The sequence below is a fragment of the Nicotiana tomentosiformis genome, chromosome 2 (assembly GCF_000390325.3).
Source record: "Nicotiana tomentosiformis chromosome 2, ASM39032v3, whole genome shotgun sequence".
NCBI lineage: Eukaryota > Viridiplantae > Streptophyta > Magnoliopsida > Solanales > Solanaceae > Nicotiana > Nicotiana tomentosiformis.
Genome location: NC_090813.1, coordinates 89,424,367 through 89,434,761, shown reverse-complemented (window position 1 = coordinate 89,434,761; position 10,395 = coordinate 89,424,367).

Sequence of the window (10,395 nt, the reverse complement as noted above, 5' to 3'; positions counted from 1 at the left end):
GCAATTTCTTCACATTTCAATTTAAATTAATGAGACCTTCCCGCAACTAAAATTGTTATCGATTTGTTCATATATTCCTTAGCATTTACTCCTAATATTTACGGGAGATAGCAATATGATAGATTTTGTACTTAATTTCAGATAATTTATTGTCAGAAGAACGAGAAATTTGTAGGTTGTCGAATATAATAAATAAAAAAAGAAATAATGTAAACGAACTGTAAGCACAATATAAATTTAAAAGAGCTATATATGCAAATACTTATATGCAGCTAAATATTAAGGCGAAATTATATGTCTCTTAATTATGATTAAATATATGTACGAATGACAAATGTATAACTTCCATGCCCATGATAATCCTTAAATCCAATTGGCTCCCCCGAAATCCTACACACGTTCCGTTCTATTTCTCCTTTTCTGTTTTCCTTTTCCCTTGATGGAAATTTTTGGAGTATTTTTTATGAGTGATCATCCACCTTTATACATGTATATGACAGGGGATAGCGAGGTTCGTGGTAAAGAAGACAGTGATGGTCGAGGTCGAGCATCGTCAATGGGATAGCAACGACTGGTTTTCAAAATAAGACATTAAAGATAATATTCTAGTGAATATTCTCCTCATAAGAATATTTTAGTGAATATTCTCTGGACTTGTACTATTAGAATTTGTTAGGGATATGTGTCAAAGATATAAGGAATCATTCTCCCTATTTACTTAAATGTCATTTATTACCATTTATTACTATGTAACGACCTGGCCAGTCGTTTTTTAGTATTATAATCATGTTCCCTTATTTACTGCTTAATTTATATTTTACAGTTATTTTATGACTTACCGGGTTAGTTGGTTCGGGTCCGGAAGGAATTCGGAGTGAAACGAGACACTTAGTCTCATAATTGAACATTAAAGTTAGAAAAGTTGACCGGATGTGGACTTATATGTAAACGACTTCGGATTTGAATTTTGATAATTTCAATAGCTCCGTATGGTAATTTTGGACTTAGGAGCATGTCTGGAAAAAATTTTTGGAGGTCGGTAGAGGAATTAGGCTTGAAATGGCGAAAGTTAAATTTTTGGAAAGTTTGACCGGGGGTAACTTTTTTATATCAGGGTCGGAATCCGATTCTGAAAATTGAAATGCCTCTGTTATGTCATTTATGACTTGTGTGCAAAATTTAAGGTCAATCGGACGTGATTTGTTAGGTTCCGGCGTCGTTTGTAGAAATTAGAAATTTTAAAGTTCATTAGGCTTGAATCTATTTGTGATTCGCATTTTTAGTGTTGTTGGATGTGATTTGAAGACTCGACTAAGTTCGTATGATATTTTAGGACTTATTGGTATATTTGGCTAGGTCCCGGGGGCCTCGGGTGAGTTTCGGATGGTTAACAGATCAAAATTTAGATTTAAACAGCTGCTGGAATTTTCTAATGTCTATATCTGATTTCCTTATACGCGATCGCATGAATGTGTCTGCGACTGCGTAGGCTTAGTTGAGCAGTAAAGGTTTTGTTCTATGCGATCGCGTGGGGATATCCGCGATCACGTAGGGTTAATTGGGGGCTGCTGAGTTTTGTTCAACTCGATCGCGTGAGGAGGGATGCGATCGCGTAGATCTGGGATTTAGTGACTTAAGTGGAGCAGAAATAGAGGTCACGCATTTTGTGTTTCGCGATCGCATGGACGAGTCCGCGATCGCGTAGGCCTGTGAGAGTGAGCTTCGCGATCGTGTGAAAAAGTCCGTGATCGCGTAGGGTTAAATCTAGGCAGTGGAAAACTGTGCTTCGCGATCGCGTGTGATTGTTCGCAATCGCGTAGAGCAAATGACTGGCCAGAGAGTTTAAGTTCTGAAAATGGAACTTCATCCCATTTTTTATTTTTGACGGATTGGAGCTCGGAAAGAGGCGAGTTTTGAGAGATTTTCAAGGAAAATAATGGGGTAAGTGTTCTTAACTCAATATTGGTTAAATTACCTGAATCCATGATTGTTTTTATCATTTGTTGGGTGAATCAAGTTGGAAAATTTAGAAAACCCTCTTGGTTTAAATTAAAGATTTGAGGGTCGAGTTGAGGTCAGATTTTGGTAAAATTGGTGTGGTTAGACTCGTGGTTGAATGAGCTTTCGGATTTTGTAACTTTTGTCGGGTTCCGAGACGTGGGTCCCAATAAATTTTAAGTTGAATGAGCTAAATTTTGGATTTTTATGAAAAAATAGCATTTTCTTATAGAATTAATTCCAATAAATTTTATTGACTGAATCAAATTATTTGTTGCTAGATTCGAGGCGTTTGGAGGCCAATTCACGAGGCAAAGACTTAGCGGAATAAGAATTTCGTGGTTTGAGGTAAGTAACAGTTTTAAATCTGGTCATGAGGGTATGAAACCCTGGATTTTGTGTCATGTGATTATTTTAGAGGTGACACACATACTAGGTGACGAGCGTGCGGCGTGCACCGAGGGGATTGTGACTTGGTCCGTCCCGTAAAACTGTAAAGTTGAATGACTTGTTATTAGCTATATGCTCTCTATGTGTTAAAGAAATTTGACACTAAATCATGCTTAGGCTATGTAATAGTACTGTTGGGACCTGCAGAGGTCGCGTACTTGTTGAATTATTTGCTAATTATTGTCTTGTACTCAGTCATGATTTTTACTTGCGTATCATATCTAAGTCTTTCTTGATTTTTGTTGATATACTATGTTATCTTTGTTTGGGTTGATCTTTGTGATTTTCGAGAGCCCGAGAGACTAGAGAGGTTGATGACTGAGTAAGGCCGATGGCATGTCGGTGAGGTATGGATATTATAGCACGTGAATTATCCGTGCAGCACGTGAGTTATCTGTGCGGGATATTATAGCACGTGAGTTGTCCGTGCAACACATGAGTTATCCGTGCGGATTATAGCGCTTGGGCTGTAGGAGCCCCTCCAGAGTCTGTACACCCCCAGTGACCGCGGGTACCCATTGAGTGTGAGTGTTGAGGGTTGAGAGCCAAGTGATTGAGTCGTTGTGACGAGTTGAGTGATTGTTGCCCTGAGAGGCTATACTTGTTTTTCATTTGTTGTTGCACTTAGTTGCTATCTGTCATTGTTGTGAAATCTCTGAAAGATTTTATATCTAAATTACATGAACTTGAACTGTATAAAAATTGATTTAACTTAAACTGCCGGATTTGAAAGCATGTCTATTCTTTGCTGGAATTACTAAAAATGAACTATAATTGTGTAGCTCGTCACTATCTTCAGTTCCTTATTTATTATTGTTACTTGCTGAGTTGGTTGTACTCATACTATACCCTACACTTCGTGTGCAAATCCATGTGTTCCCGGACATAGCAGGTGTTGATTCTTTCCCGCGGTTGACTTTTCGGAGATTTTGAGGTAGCTGTCGTATTTCGTAGACCTTGCCTCTCCTTCCCTATCTCCTTATTTACTGTATTTGGTCTCAGACTATTATAGACCATATTTTGCAGACTTGTATTCATATTAGATGCTCACGTACTCAGTGACACCAGGTTTTGAAAGTGTTTATATATGTATTTGTGAATTTTCTTCCGCTGAATTTAATCATTATGTTTTTAAACTTAAAAGATATGGGAGTTTATTGAGATTGTCGGCTTGCCTAGTATTGAGATCATCACGACGAGTGAGATTTTGGGTCGTGACAAGTTTGTATCAGAGCCTAGGTTACATAGGTCTCACAAGTCACGAGCAGGTTTCGCAGAGTCTTGCGGATCGCTACAGAGACGTCTGTACTTATCTGCGAGAGGCTGCAAAACCCTTTAGAAAATTTGAATGTCTTGTATTCTGTCATGCGAATTTGTTGATTCCGAAAACTAAATTTTTGTTATGCTATTCTCTCATAAATGGTGAGGACACGTACTACCGGATCGGAAAACCAGCCACTAGTGCGACCAGTTAGGCTCGCGAGAGGCCGAGGCCGTGGTAGAGGCCGTGGCCGAGGTAGAGGTCGAGGTATAGCTCGTGCAGTAGTTGGAGCAGCAGCTGTAGTACCACTAGTTGCTCCAGTTCAAGAGCAGATTCCTGATACAGTTGAGCCGGTAAGACTACCTCAAGCACCAGCTACACCTATTGTGATTCCAGGTCTTCAGGAGGCTCTGGCCCATATATTGATAGTTTGTACTAGTCTTGCTCAGGTGGTTTCGGATTAGGCCGCACCTGCCACTTCTCAGGTCGGGGGAGGTACTCATACCCTTGTTGCCCGTACTCCAGACCAGATAGTACATAGACTTCATATATCGGGGGCACTACCAGCCCAGCCGACTGCAGCTGCTTTGGCCCCGGTAGATCCTTTTATGGCAGACGATGAGCAGAGAAAACTTGAGAGATTTGAGAGGCTTCGACCTCCACCATACAGTGGCACAAAGTCAGAAGACGCTCAGGGTTTTCTAGATAAGTGTCAACAGATACTTCGGACAACGGGTATTCTGGAGACTAACGGGGTCTCGTTCACTACTTTTCAGTTTTCTGGGGCTGCCTTCAGTTGGTGAGAGGCTTACGAGAGAAGTAGGCCGGTCGGTGCAGCACCCCTTACCTGACAGTAGTTCTCTGGTCTATTCCTGGAGAAGTTCGTGCCTCAGTCCCGAAGAGAGGAGCTGCACAAGTAGTTCGAGCAGCTTCGTCAGGGTGATATGTCTGTGACACAGTATGAGATGAGATTTTCAGAGTTTGCCCGTCATGCAATCTAGTTGATTCCCACAGACAGAGAAAAGGATTAGGAGGTTTATAGAGGGCCTCACTTTTCAGCTACGATTACTCATGACTAGAGAAAGAGTGTTTGGTGCTAATTTCGACGAGGTGGTCGACATTGCTCGTCAGATTAAGATGGTTCGCAGTCAAGAGCGGGTTGAGAGGGAGGCTAAGAGGCATCATGGTTCATGTGATTTCAGCGGTGTTCCTTCAGGGGGTCAGTTTTACCTCGAAAGGGGTCGTTCTTTCAGACACGCTCAGGCGACTCGTCTACCTCATCATGGTACATCAGCTAGCCACGGTTCTTACAGTGCTCACTCAGTCCAGTCTTCATTTAGTGCACTACCAGCACAGAGTTCTCATCATGCCTCGTCCGATTAGGCTTCTACAGGTAATTCTTCGGGTTATCAAGAGCAGCAGTTCCGTAAGAGGAGGGGTTGTTTCGAGTGCGGAGAATTGGGTCATTTCAAGAGAGATTGTCCTAGGCTGTTGAATGAGGCTCTACAACAGAGTTCTCAACTAACGGCACCAGCACCAGCAGTTACACCACCCGCCCAGCCAGCTCGGGTTGGGGGTCAGGCATCTAGGGGTCGCCCGAGAGAGGGAGGCCAGTCGGGTGGTGGTCAGGCCTGATTCTATAGTTTCTTGACAGGCCAGATATTGTTGCTTCAGATGCAGTGATCACAGGTATTGCTTCAGTGTGCCACAAGGAGCCTTTTATATTATTTGACCCTGGATCCACTTATTTATATATATCATTGTATTTTGTTTATTATCTGGACATGCCCCGTGAGTCCTTAGTTTTACCTGTTTGTGTGTCTACACCAGTGGGCGATATTATTACTATAGACCGTGTGTATCGGTCGTGTGTGGTAACTATTGGAGAACTGGAGACTAGAGTTGATCTCTTATTACTCGATATGGTTGATTTTGATGTATTCCTAGGATGGATTGGTTGTCTCGATGTCATGATATTCTGTACTGTCATGCAAAAACTGTGACGTTGACGATGCCGGGGTTGCCAAAGGTTGAATGGAGAAGTTCTCTAGATTTTGTTCCTAGTAGTGTAATTTCTTATTTGAAGGCCCAATGTATGGTTGGAAATGGATGTTTGTCATATTTGGCCTTTGTGAGAGATGTTGATGTAGATACTTCTATTATTGATTCAGTACTGGTCGTGCGAGACTTTCCGGATGTATTTTGCTGCAAACCTGCCGGGTATGCCACCCGACATAGATATTGATTTCGGTATTGACTTGGTGCAGGGCACTCAACCCATTTCTATTCCTCTGTATCGTATGGCACCAGCTGAGTTAAAAGAATTGAAAGAGCAACTTCAGGAACTCCTTGAAAAGGGATTTATTAGGCCTAGTGTGTCACTTTGGGGTGTATCGGTTCTGTTTGTGAAAAATAAAGATGGTACTATGCGTATGTGCATCGATTATAGGCAGTTGAACAAAGTTACAATCAAGCATAAATATCCCTTGCCGCGTATTGATGACTTATTTGACCAACTTCAGGGAGCGAGGGTATTCTTTAAAATTGATTTGAGATATGGGTATCACCAGTTAAATATTCGGGATTCGGATATTCTAAAGACGGCATTCAAAACTCGTTATGGCTACTATGAATTTCTTGTGATATCTTTTGGGCTAACCAATGCCCGAGCAATATTTATGCATTTGATGAATAATGTATTTCATCCATATCTTGATTCATTTGTCGTAGTATTTATTGATGATATCTTGGTGTACTCACGTGGCCAGGAGGAGCATGCACAACACTTGGGTATTGTATTACAAAGATTGAGAGAGGAGAGACTTTATGCCAAATTCTCTAGGTGTGAGTTCTGGCTTAATTCAGTGGCATTATTGCGACACATGGTGTCCAGTGAAGGGATTAAGGTGGATTCGAAGAAAATAGAGGCAGTTCAGAGTTGGCCCAGACCATCTTCAGTTACTGAGATTCGGAGTTTTCTCGGCTTGGCAAGTTATTATCGTCGCTTTGTGGAGGGTTTCTCATCTATTGCAACGCTTATGACTAAATTGACCCAGAAAGGTGCTCCGTTAAGGTGGTCGGATGAATGTGAAGAGAGCTTTCAGAAGCTCAAAATAAATTTGACTACAACTTCAGTATTGGTGTTGCCTACAGGTTTAGAGTCTTATACTGTGTATTGTGACGCGTCGCATATTGGTCTCGATGCAGTGCTGATGCAAGATGGTGGGGTGATTGCCTATGCGTCCAGACAGTTTAAGGTACATGAGAAGAATTATCTAGTCCACGACCTTGAGTTAACAGCTATTGTTCATGCCTTGAAGATTTGGCGGAACTATTTGTACGGTGTCCATTGTGAGGTTTATACCGATCACCGGAGTCTACAGCATCTGTTCAAGCAGAAAGATCTTAATTTGCGGCAGCAGAGATGGTTAGAGTTGCTTAAGGATTATGATACCATTCTCTATCATCCCGTAAAGGCCAATGTAGTGGCCGATGCCTTGAGTCGTAAGGCGGAGAGTTTGGGCAGCTTAGTATACTTACCGGTAACAGAGAGGCCTTTAGCCTTGGATGTTCAGGCTTTGGCCAACCAGTTTGTTAGATTGGATGTTTTCGAGCCGAATCGAGCTTTGGATTGTGTGGTTTCTCTATCTTCTTTATATGATCGTATCAGAGAGCGCCATTATGATGATCCACATCTGCTTGTCCTTAAGGACACGGTTTAGCACGGTGATACCAAGGAAGTCACTACTAGAGATAACAGTGTATTACAGATGCAGGGCAGGCTATGTGTGTCTAGTATAGATGATTTGTGTGAGCTGATTCTCCAGGAAGCTCATAGTTCGCGGTACTCTATTCATCCAGGTGCCGCGAAGATGTATGAGGATTTGAGGCAACACTATTGGTGGAGACGAATGAAGAAAGATGTAGTTGGATTTGTAGCTCGGTGTTTAAATTGTCAACAGGTAAAGTACGAGCATCAGATACCGGGAGGATTACTTCAAAGACTTGAAATTCCGGAGTGTAAATGGGAGCGTATTACCATGGAATTCGTAGTTGGGCTTCCATGGACTTTGAGGAAGTTTGATGCGGTTTGGGTGATTGTAGATCGATTGACTAAGTCCGCGCATTTTATTCCAGTTGGTACCAATTATTCTTCGGAGCGGTTGGCTAAGATTTATATCCGCGAGATTTTCCGCCTACACGGTGTGCCAGTGTCCATCATTTCAGATCGGGGCAAACAGTTTACATCATAGTTTTGGAGAGCATTGCAGCGAGAATTGGGCACACAGCTTCAGTTGAGTACAACATTTCATCCTTAGACGGACGGACAGCCCAAGTGCACTATTCAGATAATAGAGGATATGCTACGTGCTTGTGTCATTGATTTTGGGGGGTCTTGGGATCAATTTCTGCCACTCGCGAAGTTTGCTTATAATAATAGCTACTAGTCAAGTATTCAGATGGCTCCGTATAAGGCTTTGTATAAGAGACGATGTCGGTCCCAGGTGGGTTGGTTTAATCCGGGGTGAGGCTAGGTTATTGGGTACTGACTTGGTTCAGGATGTTTTAAAGAAGGTCAAAGTGATTCGGGAACATCTTCGCACGACGCAGTCTAGACAGAAGAGTTATGCCGATAGGAAGGTTCGTGATGTTGTTTACATGGTTGGGGATAAGGTTCTACTCACGATTTCACCCATGAAAGGCGTGTTGAGGTTCACGAAGAAGGGCAAGTTGATCCCTCGGTATACTGGACCTTTTGAGATACTTAAGAAGATTGGAGAGATGGCTTATGAACTTGCTTTGCCACCTAGTCTATCAGGTGTTCATCCAGTGTTCCATGTCATGCTCCGAAAGTATGTTGGGGATCCGTCTCATATTCTGGATTTTAGTACAGTATAGTTGGACGGTAATTTGACTTATGATGTGGAGCCGGTGGCTATTTTAGACCGACAGGTTCGAAAGCTGAGGTCAAAGAACATAACATCAGTGAAGGTATAGAGGAAAGGCCAGCCAGTCGGAGAAGCTACTTGGGAGATTGAGCAGGAGATGCGGTACAAATATCCACACCTATTTGAGACTCCAGGTATGATTCTAAACTCGTTTGAGGACGAATGTTTATTTAAGATGGGGGAATGTAATGACTCGGCCGGTCGTTATTAGTATTATAACCTTGTTCCCCCATTTACTGCTCAATTTATTCTTGACAATTATTTTATGACTTACCGGGTTAGTTGGTTCGGGTCCGAAAGGAATTCGGAGTGAAACGAGACACATAGTTTCATAATTGAAATTTTAAGTTAGAAAAGTTGACTCGATGTGGACTTATATGTAAACGACCTCGAATTTGAATTTTTATGATTTCAATAGCTCCGTATGGTAATTTTAGACTTAGGAGCGTGTCCGAATTTATTTTTTGGAGGTCGGTAGAGGAATTAGGCTTGAAATGGCGAAAGTTAAATTTTTGGGAAGTTTGACCGGGGGTGACTTTTTTATATCAGGGTCGGAATACGATTCTGAAAATTAGAATACCTCCGTTATGTCATTTATGACTTATGTGCAAAATTTGAGGTCAATCGGACGTGATTTGATAGGTTCCGACGTCGTTTGTAGAAATTGAAAGTTTCAAAGTTCATTAGGCTTGAATCTATGTGTGATTCGTGTTTTTATTATTGTTGGATGTGATTTGAAGATTCGACTAAGTTCCTATGATGTTTTAGGACTTGTTGGTATATTTGGCTGAGGTCCCGGGGGCCTCGAGTGAGTTTCGGATGGTTAACAGATCAAAATTTAAAATTAAACAGCTGCTGGAATTTTCTGATGTGTCTATCTGATTTCCTTATACGTGATCGCATGAATGTGTCTGCGATTGCGCAGGCTTAGTTGGTCAGTGGAGGTTTTGTTCTATGCGATCGTGTGGGGATATCCGCGATCCCGTAGGGTTAATTGGGGGCTGCTGAGTTTTGTTCTACGCAATCGCGTGAAGAGGGATGCGATTGCGTAGCTCTGGGATTTTGTGACTCGCGAACGCATGGCTATGGTTGTGTTCGCGTAGAGTAAGTGGAGTAGAAATAGAGGTCACGCGTTTTGTGCTTTGCAATCGCGTGGACGAGTCTGCGATCGCGTAGGCTTGTGAGAGTGAACTTCGCGATCGCGTGAAAAAGTTCGCGACGTAGGGTTAAAATTTGGGCAGCGGAAAATTGTACTTCGCTATCGCGTGTGATTGTTCGCCATCGCGTAGAGCAAATGACTGGGCAGAGAGTTTAAGTTTTGAAAATGGGACTTTGTCCCATTTTTTATTTTTGATGGATTGGAGCTCGGGAAGAGGCAATTTTTGGGAAATTTTCAAGGAAAATAACGGGGTAAGTGTTCTTAACTTAATATTGGTTAAATTACCCGAATCCATGATTGTTTTTATCATTTATTGGGGTGAGTCAACTTGGAAAATTTAGAAAACCCTCCTGGTTTAAATTGAAGATTTGAGGGTCGAGTTGAGGTCGAATTTTGGTAAAATTGGTATGGTTAGACTCGTGGTTGAATGAGCTTTCGAATTTTATAACTTTTGTCGGGTTCCGGGACGTGGGCCCCATGGACGATTTTTGAGCTAAATTTCGGTTTTTTTATTAAAAATTAGCATTTTCTAATGGAATTAATTCCAATAAATTTTATTAACTGAATCGAATTATTTT